The sequence below is a fragment of the Prionailurus bengalensis genome, chromosome E2, assembly GCF_016509475.1.
Source record: "Prionailurus bengalensis isolate Pbe53 chromosome E2, Fcat_Pben_1.1_paternal_pri, whole genome shotgun sequence".
Classification (NCBI taxonomy): Eukaryota; Metazoa; Chordata; class Mammalia; order Carnivora; family Felidae; genus Prionailurus; species Prionailurus bengalensis.
In genome coordinates this window covers 37,353,486-37,369,287 of record NC_057352.1, presented here as the reverse complement: position 1 = coordinate 37,369,287, position 15,802 = coordinate 37,353,486, and positions in this window count along the sequence as shown.

Sequence of the window (15,802 nt, the reverse complement as noted above, 5' to 3'; positions counted from 1 at the left end):
ATGGATGGATGGATGGATGGATAGTCAGAGCGAGCTTGGTGTTCTCTGAGCTTCCTAAATGTGTGGTTTGATGCCTGACATTAATTTGGGGAAATTCTAAGTCATCGTTGTTTCAAATAATTCTTCTGTTCCTTTCCATCACTGTTCACCTTCTGGTATTTCCATTACATGAATGTTATACCTTTGTAGTTGTCACACAGCTGTTGGTTATCTTTTCTCCCATCATTTTTGTTTGCTTTTCAGTTTGGGAGGTTTATAAAGAGATATCCTCATGCTCACAGTCTTTCTCAGCCATGTCCAGTCTACTAATCAGCCAGTCAAAGCCATTCTTCACTTCTGTTTTTGATCTCTAGCATTTCTTTGTGGTCCTTTCTTAGAATTTTCACCTCTCTGCTTGCAATGTCCATCTGTTATTGAATGCTGTCTACTTTACCCATTAGAGTCCTTAGCAACTTCATTATGGTTGTATGAAATTCCCAGTCTGATAACTCCAACATCTCTGCCATATCAGAGTCTAGTACTGATGCTTCCCTGTCTCTTTAAACCATGGTTTGTTTGTTTGTTTGTTTGTTTGTTTGCTTGCTTCTACTTGTCAGGTCTTTTAATTATTTCTTGATAGCTGGACATGATGTACTGGGTAAAAGCAATTGTTTTTAGTAATGTGACTTTAGTATGACTTTAGTAATTTGCTGGCAAATTGTAGGGAGAGGAGAAGCACTCTATAGTCCTATGATTAGGTCTCGGTCTTTTAGTGGGTCTGTGTCTCAGAACTGAATTCCCTAATGCTTCTCAACTTTTCCCCCTCCTGTAGGTGAGACAGGATTTCTAGAATGGCTGAAGTTGGATATTTCTCTTTCCTCAGATCAGTGAAGGTCTGATAAAACTCTAGCAGGTTAGGTTCTGGTTAAAGAGTTTCTCCTGAGGGCAGACCTTGTTCATAAGAACAGAATGATCCTTTTTTTCCCCAATAGAGCCTGAGGGAAATTTTTATGATATTCACTGTAAGAAACTGATAGAGCTCCAAGAGGCAAAACTCACAAAAGGGAGTCGGGAGGATACAGACTGGGTCCCCCAGAGTTTTCATCTCTAGACTTTCCATACTGAGCCTCCAGAAATTTGTCAATTACAGTTCCGGTTTTTCTACTCTGACACTGGTTCCAATAAAGGATTCTGCTTTATTAAATTGTGATTCTCTGTATTTGCCTATTTTTCTCTCCAATTTTGGGGACAGCAGTTTGCCTTGAAGCCTCATTTCTCTTAAGGATTTGAGAAGAGTGGTTGATGTTTTCTTTTTTCAGTGTGCTCAGCTTTTTACTTGTTAAAATGAAAGGATATCTTCCAAGCTCCTTATATACCAGACTGGAAACCAGAAATCAAACTATGTTTTTAAAAATCCATATATATGCTATTTTGTGCAAGATACACCTAAGGCATAAGATCACTCACATATTCAAAATAAACAATGGAGAAATACATATTAGGCAAATGCTGAGAGAAAAGGCCTGTGCAACTACATTCTGTAACATAAAGTATATTTTAAGACAAAGCTTATTATAGGAGTAGAGACATTGAATATTAAGTTCAATTCAGCAAGAAGTTACAGTAATTTTAAATATGTTTGGATTCAATGTAGCTCAAAATATATAAAACAAAAGTTAATAGAATTATAGAGACAGATTTGCCAACAAGAAGGAAATTTTATCACATCACTCTTGATCACTATATTTTAAGATGTCAGAATGTCAAAAGGGACACAGATATCTGAACTTCACAGATAAGTGACATAAACAAATATAGTTATCAAGTTCTGCATAGAAAAAGTACATAGTAAATCCCCATCCCCTACTCAGGAACAATTATACTATCTACAAAAATTGATCACAGGTTCTAAGGAATGAAGAAAGCCTTACCTAATTTTAAGCAAAATGCATTGAAGCAATTATATTTTCTAACCATGATTCAATGATATTACAAGTGTATAATAAAAAGGAAAATATTCCTATATACTTGGAAATTGAAGACAAATTGGTAAATATTTTACTTTTCTAAGAAAGCCTTAAAATGAATGATTTAGAAGTTAGAGAATGGCCAACAAAGTAAATTCAAAGAAAGGAGATAAAACAATGAGAGATGGAGAAAGGACAATAATTGGTTCTCAGAAAAATAACTAACAAAATGTACATATTTCTGGTAAAACGTATCAAGAAGAAAACAGAGAAGGTATAACAAATACTATAATAATAATAATATTACAAAATAATTACAACAGAGATTAAAAAGATACAACATGTTGTATCAACAACTACTTGTCAAAATGTGAAAATTTAGATAAAATGACAACTCTTGTAGAAAAAAATGTATACATTACCAAGAAAAAATACAAAGCTTCAAAGAGAGTTCTATTAAATAATATAAAATATTGGTTTGAAATCTTCCCATAAATAAAACATCAGGCCAAATTGTGTATTATAAGTGAGTTTTATCCAACTCTGTCAGAAATTATCAGTCCAATTTCAGACAAACTCTTCTAGAAAAAAGACAAATACTTCACAAATCTATACAAAACCAGCTAATCCCAATACCAAAATTGGACAAAGCCATTATAAGAAATGAAAACCGGGGAGCCTGGGTGGTTCAGTTGGTTAAGCATCTGACTTCGGCTCAAGTCATGATCTCACAGTTCGTGAGTTTAAGCCCCATGTCAGGCCCTGACAGTTGACAGCTTGGAGTCTGGAGCCTGATTCAGATACTGTATCTCCCTCTCTCTCTGCCCCTCCCTTGCAAGCACTCTGTCTCTCTCTCTCTCTCTCAAAAATAAAACAAACATTAAAAAAATAAAATAAAAAGTAAAGAAATGAAAACCAAATGCTTGTTCTACTCATGAATGTATTAGAATTCATGAATGAAATATCAAATCTAATCTATACATATATTAAAAACAAAACAGAGCATGATGCCCTATGGCCAAGTTGGATTTATTCCAGGTATACAGGGATGGGCTAATATCATAACATTGATAAATGTAATTTATCATCTTATTAAATTAGAATAAACTAAATTGTTATGTAATAAAGAATTCCACAATAAATAGCAGTTATTCATGATACCACTTTTCAGTATTATGTTTTTTAAAAAAGGTACAAACCTCTGTACTTCTATGGTGAGTTTCGTTGGAAAACAAAACACATAGCTCATAGCCTAAATGTGGAAACCTTAGAAGCCTTTCTTTTAGGGGTGCCTGGTGGTTCACTCAGTTAAGTGTCTAACTTCGGCTCAGGTCATGATCCTGTGGTTTGTGGGTTCGAGCCCCGCATCGGGCTCTGTGCTGACAGCTCAGAGCCTGGAGCCTGCTTTGGATTCTGTGTCTCCCTCTCTGTCTGCCCCTCCCCTGCTCACTCCGTCTTTCTCTCTCAAAAATAAATAAATATTAAATTTTTTTTTTAAAAGAAGTCTTTGTTTTAAAATCAGGAACACAACAAGAAAGCCTACCCCATCCCTTTTCTGCATCTCTGTCAGAGGAGCTCCTTGTCTAATCCCACTTCTTGTCCTGTTTGCTTTTATGAGAGTCAGACCTGTATCACCATGTGAAGCCTCTCTATGACCAGTCCTGCTTCCCCAACCCATATAGCTTTCACAGACACTACAACCCCAACCAACCTCTTGTTCTTCACCATCAAAGCAGGAGATTTTCAAATGTTTCTCTTGACTGCTGACATACTGAGAACTTACACCTCAAGATCTAATTCCTGGAAGATAGGCCAAAAGAGGTCTGAGAAAGTAAGTGACGATATAGGTTTTGACCTGACATCATAGTTTCAGGCTGGCAGTGAGGACCCATTTCTGGGTGGTACATAGGGCATAAATCATTCCTCTCCATTGTAACTTGGGGGAAAGATGCAGTAGATGAGAATACGGTGACCAGATTAATAGCTCAGGTTTTTGAAAAGTACAGGACGTAGGGGTGAGTTGGTAGCTTAGAAAGAGGCAATTTACCTCTTGCAATGGGAAACTATATAGCCTGAAACCCAAAATCACAGCATCACAGTCAAAATCATCAAACACCAAAGGTAACTGAAGTTTAACTGATTTAAGTCAATTAAGCCAAGGCCAGGAACTTTGTTGGTAAAACCTTGGAACCTGACAAATATGCTGGAAATACACAGGCAGATGCCCTCAAAGATTTAGTCTGCCAGACTGCTCTCAGCTCTCAGGGCCAGAAAATCTGACCTGTACCTCACTAGTAAGAGCAAGCACCTCTCCTTATAAGAAGACACTGCATATGTTTCTCTCCACATGGCAACTCGGGCCCTCATCAGTATCTTTTCCAAATCCATTTCTGTCAATCCAGTAAATAGAGTTGAGGCATAGCATAACCCAGCCAGAGCCATGCTAGGCCTGATGATGGAGGAAGGGACTATATAGCCCACTGGGACAACAAGAATTAGCCAACATGTACCAGACTGGGTTTTGACGGCACTTGATCCAGGGGACCATAACATCAGGCAGGATAAAGGAGAGTTTAACTTGGGGCCACTCTCTTGGGAGGTCAGATCTAACACTCTTAGCAAAACCTTAGGAAATGATGAAACTGCTTGCTACTTGTGTCTTCTAGAATCCAGGATAAAGTGATGACCCATTCTGAGCAAAGTTGGGTACCTAAATTACCATTTGAGATGGTGAAGGAAAGGACTGAAAGGTTCAGGAAAGTAAAAATGCTGTGGTTGATATATTATGTAAAGACAGAAGTATTACCTTTCTTGGGAAGACCAAGATGACACTATTTACCTAGGCTGTAATGCTCTGGTGACAGACAACAAGCCTCAAGAAAAAGTTTAGTAGTGGTTCTCTTCTGCAAGCCAGGACTGAGTAAAAGAAGCTAACAAAGAACTTACTCATTAATAGCAATGCAGACATGGGGGTACCAAAGCAATAAAGGCCAGGTGGCATTGCTTACCTTCGAGATCCCAGGGGTTCATAATTACATAAAAACTGACAAGGTGTGAGTAGCAGCCAAGAGGTCTTGACCCACACAGAGTTGTGAAGATGTTTAATAAAACATAGCATACATAGGAAGCAAACAGATGGGCAGCCAACAAGAGTGCCTCTTAATGTAAAATTAAAAAAAAGCAAGAATGGATGAGCAGGAGGTTGAGAGCAGTTGCTTAAAGTAAAATAAAATAAAATAAAATCCCTTGCTTAGCTCCTGTACTTGAGCCAGTTTTTATATTTGTAACATATCCACTTCAGAGGGTTGGCACATCAATACAGTTTTTAAGGGTCTGGTGATCAGGGGAATATGGAAATATTTCTGAAAAACAAAACACAAATTGCAACCTCTTATATCCCCTACATAAAGAATGAACTGCAGCACCTGGGAAGCTTCTTCAGCTTCTGGAGCTCATACATTCCACACCTTGAATTACTCTGTTAGCCTCAATGCTTCCAACTTTCAGTTCTGAATGGGGCCAAGGGCAGGAAAAGGTTCTCCAGGAGGTTCAGGCTATGGTGGAAGCAAGCCTATTTCTTGGACCATAGGGCAAGGTAGAGCCTGCAGTGGTGGATATACCAGTACTGGGAAAGGATGCAGGGTGGAGGTTCTGGCATGTCCCAGGGGGGGAAATCACAGTTCTGGAGTGAGGCCACGCCATCTTCAGCAGAGAATTATACCACCTTTGTAAACAGCTCCCAGCACACTAACAGGCCTTGGTAGAGACAGCATACTCAACCATAAGATACTAAGTGACCATTTGTCTATAACTACCCATCATGAGTTGTGTTCTGTTAGACCTAGCAAGCAATAAGTTGAATAGGCACAATAACAATTTATCAAAGATGAAAATGGTATATCCAGGGTCAAGCTTGAGCAGGACCACAAGGCAAGGAATGTGAGCCAGTAGCTCAAATCCCCATCTCTCAAGTCCCTTAGCATCCCTCTCTCAGTTCAGACCTATGACAAAAACAGAACTTCCTATATGACCCCCAAAAGGAAGGAAACAACTTCTGTACATCTTTTGGATGGGCTGGATCAGTATGTGGTATGCAACTCAAAAATTGATGACAGCCATAACCTTGAGAGAAAGAATCAAGGGGAAATTTTTTCCATAGGCAGAAATTCAAGAGTTGTACTTGATTCTGCACTTGATGGTGAAGGAAAAGCCTGAGGTGGGAGTATATATGGAATCATGGACAACGGAAAAGGGGCTAGCTAGCTGGTGAGAGGTCTAAAAAGAAAAAGATGAGAATCTCAGAGATAAGAAGGACTGTGGTAGAAGCAGGTATATGGGAGTGGGCAAGAAGTGTAATGACTTATGCATCATATGTTAATTATGTAGACAAAAATGGCTAAAAGATGTCTACTTTAAATATTTGTGAAAATTAGTATTTTGCACTGTAATTAATATAAGTGATCTGTAACCTGCTCCTCAAATTATAAGGACAGCAGCCACTTCCATTATTTAGTATTTTCCATAGTTGACCCACAAAGGATTTCAGTTGGTTTAAAATAAGAAGACATTCATTAAATAATAGAATATTGAGCTAGAAATTAAAAATCAAAACCACAGAATGAAAACAAGATAGGGATTATGGAAAGGGGAGTAAAAGTTGAATGTAAGGGCCAACTTAGTTGCTAGAGTCAAGGGAATATTTGAATTATTCTCAACAATCAGATAGTTACATGTGGCAAAACCAGGGATGCACTGGGTCTTCTGATGCAATGGCAGTACACTCTACTATACCAAGAACTACATGAATTACGAGTAAAATACTATAGGGGGAAATGCCCTGTGTATTAACATCTGTGTATTTTAAGGAGGAAAGTTGATCTATTTTCCACCATGTGTTTCACGGTAAATATGATTAACATCTGTGTTATTAACGTCTGTGTATTTTAAGGAGGAAAGTTGATCTATTTTCCACCATGTGTTTCACGGTAAATATGAGAAGTCATATTTGCTGTTCTAGTTCCCTCTAAGTTTCCTACAGTTTGCACTTTTCCATTATGCTTCCATCTTATTGATGAAGAATTATAATGGCAAAGAAATCTCTTGGGACAGTTTAAACTGGTAAACTATTTAAAGGGGAGGACAGGGGCATTTGTAGGTTGTAATCAAGAACTCCTCAACATCAGGATACATATCATCTTGCTCTCAATCTCCCACATGAACCATAATCACAGGGCATTTCTTTTTGGAGTATCTGGGCCAGTGGGGTTGGGGAGGTGGGTGGGGGCAGCCATGGCGGGAAGAGAGGTGGAGAAATGAACAGTCCTCAGCACAAAATAACTGGTAGATTTTTGGTGAAGTAGATACACACACAGATGTTCAACGTGGAAACTAAAAAAAAAAAAAAGGTAAATCTCTAGAGACAAATATCCATATAGGATTCAAAAGTAAATGATGGGGTATTGTATATTATAGAAGGAAAAAAAACTGCCAAGTAATCAACAAAGAGAAAAAGTGGTCACAGAACCTGCTTGTGATGAAGCAGAGAAAACTAATTGACCTATATAATCCTATTGGGAGTAGGGAAAGGAAGATATTTTTCTTACTTTACGAAATAAAAGCATTCTCATTTATAAAATGACAGCTTTTACTTTCCATCAAAATTCACACCCTTTCTTTCTATTCTCTTGAGATCTAAATCAGAATTAGGAAAATACAATGTGGCTGCATGAAGATACAAAGGACTCTGATTTGTTCTGGGACAGAACAGTTTTAGTGAACCTTGAAAATGGATTATTCTAAAAGAAGTCAGAATTTCATGAATTAATAACCATTTAATGCCTAGTGATGCTGGAGTTGAAACAAAACGATTATATACTGAGAGATATCTTAGAAACAAATGATCTACATCAGTTCCCTCCCCCTTTGGATCATAATTCTAAAAACCATGATTGAGGAGATATTTGCTTTATGAGTTCTGTATTACTATGGAACAAATTATCTTAAAACTTAGCAGTCTAAAACAATACGCATTTATTATTTAACCGTGTCTGTGGTTCAGTATTTCAAGACTGGCTTGGCTCAGTGATTCTGGTTTAGGGTCTATCATGACATTTATGTCAAGGCATCAGCCTGCAGTCATCTGAAGGCTTGACTGTGGCTGGAGGATTAGCTCCCTGGTTGGCTCTCTCTGAATGGCTTTTGGCCTTACCATGTAGATCTCTTGATTATTATAAATGTCCTAAGATAAAGTATAGGATGCTTAGGTAAATTTGGATTTCAGGTAAACAAATAAAATTTTAGTGTAAGTGTGTCCCCAACATTGCAAAGGACATATTGATACTAAAAACATAGCCATTGTTTATCTGAATTCAATGTAACCATTTCCTATATTTTGCTTGCTAAATATGGCAACTCTGTCTCATGGTATGGCAGGTGGCTTCTCTCCCACCGAGTGATCCAAAGTCAAAAGCTGTTATGCCTTTTATAGCATGTTGTAGAAGTCACCTGACATCACCGCTACCACATTTTGTTCATAAAAAGCAAGACACACAGTCTGGCACTCACTCAAGGGTAGGGGAACTGGTTTCCACCTTTTGAGAAGACACTTGTCAAATAATGTATTCATATTTGAGAACCATCACAAATGTATAAATACCAAAAGCATATACATATTCTAAGGAAACACTTTTCTGATTCACCATTGACTTTAATTCTCAATATGCATAAACACTCATGACACACACTCATACATATTAGGCTTCACTGAATGGAATTAATTATAATTTGTGATGACAATACACTTACTATAATTTTTGATGATGACACCATCAATTTAGGCATGACCCTCGTTCATCACTTTTTTACTTAGAATCGTATTATGAGTATCATGAACGTACCACCCAAAATAAAACCCTGATTCTTGAGTATAGCCTACAACTAACCAAATGATTCACCATCTTATCTCCAAGACTCTCCCCAGAAATTTTCACTTCCAATCACATATTTTTCATTTCCTTGCTTCTTTCACATAGTCCTAGTCCCAAAGAAGATATGTGTGTGTGTATTCATATATATGTATAGATACTTAGTTATATAGTTATATAATGCTAAGTATAGTTATTTTGTTATACACATATGTTGGATCCTCTCAGTTATTTTTAATTTGATAAAAAGGGTATTATCATAGACGTAATGTTTTCACTTAATGTTTTATTAACCTTCCTCCATATTGCTGCTTGTTGTGACAGTACTTGCATTTTGACTGCTGTATAACCTTTAACTGGATTACTATTACAGTCTATTCATTCATCCACTCTCCTAATGTTAGGCCGTAAAGTGTTGTTTCTAAAATTGTGAATGAACAACGCTGCTCAGGCTTGTATACTTCAATGTACGTGTGCAAGAGACTCACTTAGACATATTCATAATGGTAGAATTACTCTGTAAGTAATTCCTGAAAGCAGAAAAAACAAACCCATACCCAGAAGTATCTACTCCTATGTGAATAAACCACTATCTCTTCCATGGTCAAAGGGATCCAGACTGATAGGCAGTAGTTTGTTGACACCTTGAGGAGTAATGCTTCACATTGGTCTCTTGCTGGCAACTTGAACACTCAGAAGTGGTTAGATCAGCCCAAGTACAAACCATAATGTTGGACCCATCTGTAGCATCCCTCTTTGCTATTATGTCTGTTCTTTTTGTGTGGCCATCATGCCAGTGACAAAGCCTGACTAGTGTAAATTAACCAATTGAATTTTACAGATGAGAAAACAGAAACAAAACTGTGACTTTCCCAGAATAACAGATCTAGTGACTCATTCAAACCAGGTCTAACTAATTACAGAGTTCATGCACTTTTAGTTGTGCTAAAGCTAACAAAGTACCTAAAATCTCATCTAAATCCTTAATCTCTCTGATCCAAAGGAGTGCAGATTAGAAGCTTTATAACTCCACTCTTCTCTAATTCTCTAATTATAAAGACGAGTGCCCTTAGTCTAAGGTTGCATACCACTGATTCATGAAGTTCTGCTGACTGATACAACATTTGCCATCAATGTTGCCAAAAAAAAAAAAAGACATTTTTTTCTTCTCTGCTATGCAATGTGAATGGATGAACTATACCAGGAATGACTAGGGGTTAAAAATTCAATTTCCTTGTGTTTCTTCACCCAGTGGCCCAAATGCATTTCCTCTCCATTGTTCACTTCCCATCAGTCAAGTACTGCACCTGTTTTCCCACCTTGACTCCACTGCAGTTGACTCATCAGGCCCATGCCTATTGCTTTAGGCTCCTGGCCAGTTCCCCTGCCTTTACCTCTTGCCTCCTAATAGGACTCTCGTAACATAGTATGCCTGATGTCTGTCATTTTAGCTACTTCAGGTTCTAGTACTTCAGGGACTCTTTGCTGCCCTCACAGGAAACAAATAAACAACAACAATCAACACACAGCCCCTCCACCCTTGTCACCCATGATTCCCTCCCCCACAGTTTCATTGCTCTGTCGTTTGCCTGTGTTGCTCAGTATAGAACACGGTGCCTAGAATTTTCTCTCCCCTATTCTTCATCAAAGCCTACTCAGTCTTCAAATGTAAATCAAGCATCATCCTTCCTTGAAGCCTTCTTTATTCTCTTCACACCTCTCTGTCCCAACATGTATTAGTTACATGACGTTACTTCTATGAAGACTCAATTATTAATAACATAACAAAGAAATACAGTCAATTTACTGGTCTTTTTCCCCAAAGACTGTGAACTACACGAAGGTAAATGTTCCAGTTTTACTATGGCTTTTAAAACTTACAGAGAACTTCTTACATGAGAGGCAGTGTTTTAAAATACATTATAGGGGCACCTGGGTGGCTCAGTCAGTTATCTGACTTTGGCTCAGGTCATGATCTTGTGATTTGTGAGCTCAAGTGAGTTCGAGCCCCACATTGGGCTCTGTGCTGACAGTTCAGAGCCTGAAGCTTGTTTCGGATTCTGTGTCTCCCTCTCTGCTCCTCACCCACTCATGCTTTGTCTCTCTCTCTCTCTCTCTCTCTCTCTCTCTCTCTCAACAATAAACATTATTTTTTTTAATATTTTACAAATAGTAACATGGTTACTCCTCATTACAACCTTATGATGTAGGTGCTATTATTATCCACATTATAGGTACCTTGCCCAAGGTATCTCAGCTAGTAAATGCTAATCCTAGACAGTCTGGCTCCTGACTGTTCTTTTAAATAACTCTATGCCACTCTGTATCTTCAGTGCCTAACTCTGTACTTGGCAAAAGTAGGTGTTTAATCAGGATTTCTTTAGTGAATGAACTATATCTCTGTTTAGTCAAAAATGGGACCTTAACTGCTTTAAGTGTACAATTGAAATGTTTGTACCAAACAACAAAAATCACCCTTCAATTGAGCATGGCTTTACTTGGAATGCACTTCGAATTCTGGAAATAACTCTATGTCATTCAAAAAGAAAAGAAGAGGAAAAGAAAATGGTGATATTATCTTTAAACATAATAAAAATAGCTCTACCTTGGAGATAATATACCAATAAGTGAAACATCAAATGTCACCAAATCCATTTCAAGCTCTTTAGGATGTTATGGAAGCAGATAGATCTCCCCCTATTTTAGTTTCCATTTTATGAAAAGCATTTACTGATACAGGTGGTTGCAACTGTATCACTTTGCTTGTTTTCTGGCGCGACACCAGATCTGGAGGAAGGGGGTTCAGGTGGAGAAACAGGAAATGTCATGAATCGAAGCGATCAGCCCACTAACTGTTCATGACTCAATCAGCCTGAACGCTCAGGGTAAGAAAAAATAACCAGAACGCCTACAGATGTCACATCCATCAAAATCCACACCTATATAGCACTCTTCATGTCCTGTGATGAAAAGAGTTTGATGTTTCACCCAGAATAAATTGTACAGAATAGAAATAAGAATGAAATGCTACAAAGTACTAAATACTTACTTCTCTCACTCTCTGTCTCTTGTTTTTTTTTTAATTTTATTTTTTTCAATGTTTATTTATTTTTGGGACAGAGAGAGACAGAGCATGAACGGGGGAGGGGCAGAGAGAGAGGGAGACACAGAATCGGAAACAGGCTCCAGGCTCTGAGCCATCAGCCCAGAGCCCGACGCGGGGCTCGAACTCCCGGACTGAGAGATCATGACCTGGCTGAAGTCAGACGCTTAACCGACTGCGCCACCCAGGCGCCCCATCTGTCTCTTGTTTTTAAGTTATCCTCCTGTGAACATCTGGAAAGCAAAAGCTTAAGATGAACAATTAGTCATGTTTGTCTTCTTTTTCCAGCTAAAAAAAAACTAAGTAAAATATCACATTAAATATTTTTTTTAGGTGTTCAAGGTTGAAAATTTGCAACATGAGTAGTTTTCTTAAGTGGTATGATAAATTGTGCTACATTTGTATTAATAACACGGCTATAATTTATCTGAAAGTCAGTGTAGAATAATTTACTTTTAACACCACTCTGTATGGCAGGCATCATTGATGTAATTTATCATAGGTATGGAAGTGGAGCATCCCTGAAGTTAAGTATCCTAATAGAGCCAGGGTATAAATACTGTTTTGTCTGATTATAAAACACATATTTACTGATCACTTGTCTCCCTTAGAAGAGTTCATCTGGGGTGTATGTATTGCAGAAAAAAATGGGTACATACAAAACCTTATTGCATTCACTCTAGGAATCACATGCTAAGTGAGGGATGAGGAAGAAAGTCTTGCAGGGATCTGTTGGGGGCGAATAGGGTCCTTGGTCTCTTTGTCAAATGATCATCTTAGAGCGAAGAAAAAAAGAAAACATGAATATAAAGGATATGCCAGCTGCCACAGACCACACAGACTTCTACCTCAGGAATGTAGCAGTGGAGGTGCTGGTGGTGATTGAAGAAGGAAGAACAGGGTAGCAGTATTGATTTTTTAAAAGAGCTTTCCCATGCTAGTGACCACACCAAACACTTTACATCAATCATCTCATTTATTCATTTTGGCAATTCAAAGACATGGCCTATTATCATCCTTGATTTACAGAGAAGGAATCTAGGGCTTGAAGTCTTGACAGGTGTGGTAGGTAGAATTCTAAGAAAAACCCCAACATTTCTGCTGTTCCCCTTGAATATGGCTGGGCACCCTGAATGTGATGGGATTGTCACTCCAGAGACTAGGTTTTGTTATACAGCATATTTGAACTTAGGAAAGAAAAAATTTTCTGGGTAAGTATGGCCTAATCATGTGAGCCTTTATAAAGTACCAGGCTCTTCCTGAAGAAAGCATTCCCAGAGTTAGAAGGACTCAACACGAGGTAGATTCTCTGCTGCTAGCTTGAAGATTGAGGGCGCCACATGGAAAGGAATGAAGACAGTGTCTAGTATTGAGAGCAGCCCCTGGCTGGCAGCCAGCAAGGGAATGGGACACTCAGTACCACAGCAGCAAAGAACTGAATTCTGCCGTAATCACGTGAGCTTGGAAGACGACCACGAACCCCAGATGAGAGTCCAGCTGAGTTCTTGATTTCCACTTTGTTGAAACCCTGGGCTGAGATTACAGTCACACTATGCCCAGACTTCTGAATGACAGAAGTGTGAACTAATAAGTAGCTGCTGTTTTAAGCTACTGAATTTGTTTAATTTTATACTGTAATCATTTTTTTTAAATGTATGCAAAAGGTCATATAGCAATTAAGTTGCAAAGTGGAAGTATAAATTGTAATAGGCCTCTGGATTTCAATTCCTAACCATGTGGCAGCAACATGTGCCTAAAAATTAGTCTAAAAGAACTGATTCGGTAAAACTTCTGTAAGACATTTCAAATGCAAAGAGGAACACCTTTGTACTCATGACACTATGTGACATTTTTACGTACAAGAAGACAGAGGGTTTAAATGAAAGAGAAGTTCTAGGTAAGTAATTGCCCCAGAGATCTTCTCATAGGTGGGTAGCCTTGGCCTTGCTTGTCACAGCTTAAGCAAATAAACCTGATATGTCTTCAGCAGGAACACTGGCCAACACTTCAGGGGACAGCTGTCATGTCCAGGGACAGAGAATGGCTTTAGGGGATGCAGGTGCTTCAGCAACCACCAAGTCTTGGGCAAGAACCCCTTTGAAACAGCCAATCTCTTTCTCATAATGGGCCACAGTTGTACGGTGGCCTTTCAGTCTCTGGAATATTCCAAATGGTTCCCAGATGCAAGCCTTTAGATAGACTTCTACCTCTGCCAGACATGCTTCGCCCTTGGATTTCTTGGACCACGTCTATTCTTAATTTCCACATACCAACTTAACTATCACTTTCTCAGGAAACTTTCTTTGATCACCTTATTGAATCTTGCTTCCCTGCTTTTTCTCAAGCATCCAATCTTTGCCCTTCGTAGAACTTATCATACCTTCTAATTTTTCACTTGTTTACTTTTTATATGTTATCTCCCTGACTATTGATATTGCTATTAATAAGATGATAACAAGTGTGTGAACTTATCAGGTAACAATACAATAAAGATCCCATGTTAAATCTCACAAACAATCTGGAAAACTGGGGACAATGATATCCACATGCTAGAAATGCTAAAACAGGATGAATGAGGTTAGAGACCACACAGTTTACACAAGAGCTAGCAGTGATTCATGCAGGATGAAATTCATGCAGTCTGAATGCCCATTACTCACCAATACTGCCCTCAGACCAAACAAGAAACAATGTGCCCCTAGCAGGCAGAACAGTTCTGGCACACGAAAGTCACTCAGTAAGGATTTGTGGCAAGAATAAATGAACGAATGCATAGCAACAGGCAGAGTTGGGATGCCTTCACGTAGCTTTTCAGACAGGATAGAATATAATAATCAAATACAAAAGAGAAAGAGGAAAGATTAAAGAGGAGAAGGAAGGGGAAGAGATACGCATCGTGACCATCCCTATATGACTGTGAATTAGAATTACCCAATGTCGCAGATTGACTCTAGACCCTCAGAATCATCACCTAATGGGGTTCAGGGAAGTGAGGAACGTGGACATTGTATTTTTGAGTTACCAGGTGAATCTGATGACATGCCATCTTCAGGTTAGTGTGTGATCAGAAAGAGGTATTCCTGGGGACTGCTGGAAATGCAGCAAAAATCCCAGGGCTGTTTGGTCAGTTGAAGTGTGTACTAAACACATACACACACAACGCTTCTCACTAAAATTATCATTTTTCCCTACCCATGTGTGAAAATTAACAAAGGGAAATGTTTAAAATGGAGGTGGGAGGTCAGCAGTGGACTCTTGTCTCTCACTCTATCATTCAACCGAGGACCCCAACAGAAGAGAGGTACCTTCCAAGTCCATACTATTTTACCTACTCTACTACCCAAAAGAGAAAAAGAAAGGTTTATCCTCCTCAGCAACAGCCCAGACAATGAGTGTCACAACTCAGCCAAAGAGAAGTCACTATATTTCAAACTCCCAGTTCACTCTGATGGACTTTCTACTTATAACAGTCTTCCCAACTCTGCCCTCTCGTCTGTAAAAGAGTGTTTCTCTCCTTTCTTTTCAGGACTTGTCTACAGTTTTGCCATAGCTTCCATGTCCCAGACTGTAGTTCTCTGATATTCTTGAAAAGCCCATTTTTGCTGATAAAATAACTGACAGTTTTATTTTTAAGATTAACACATGCATCACTAGGCCAAAGAAGTAACAGTATAGAAAAAATTATATTAATTAAACTTATTTTTTGGCAGCCTTTACACAAACATCCCCTAAATACCTGAAATTGTGTGAAGAGAATATATGTTTATAGGCTTACAGCTGAGTAGCTCATTTAGATGCTACCGTGTCATTATTTTACACATGAAAAAACT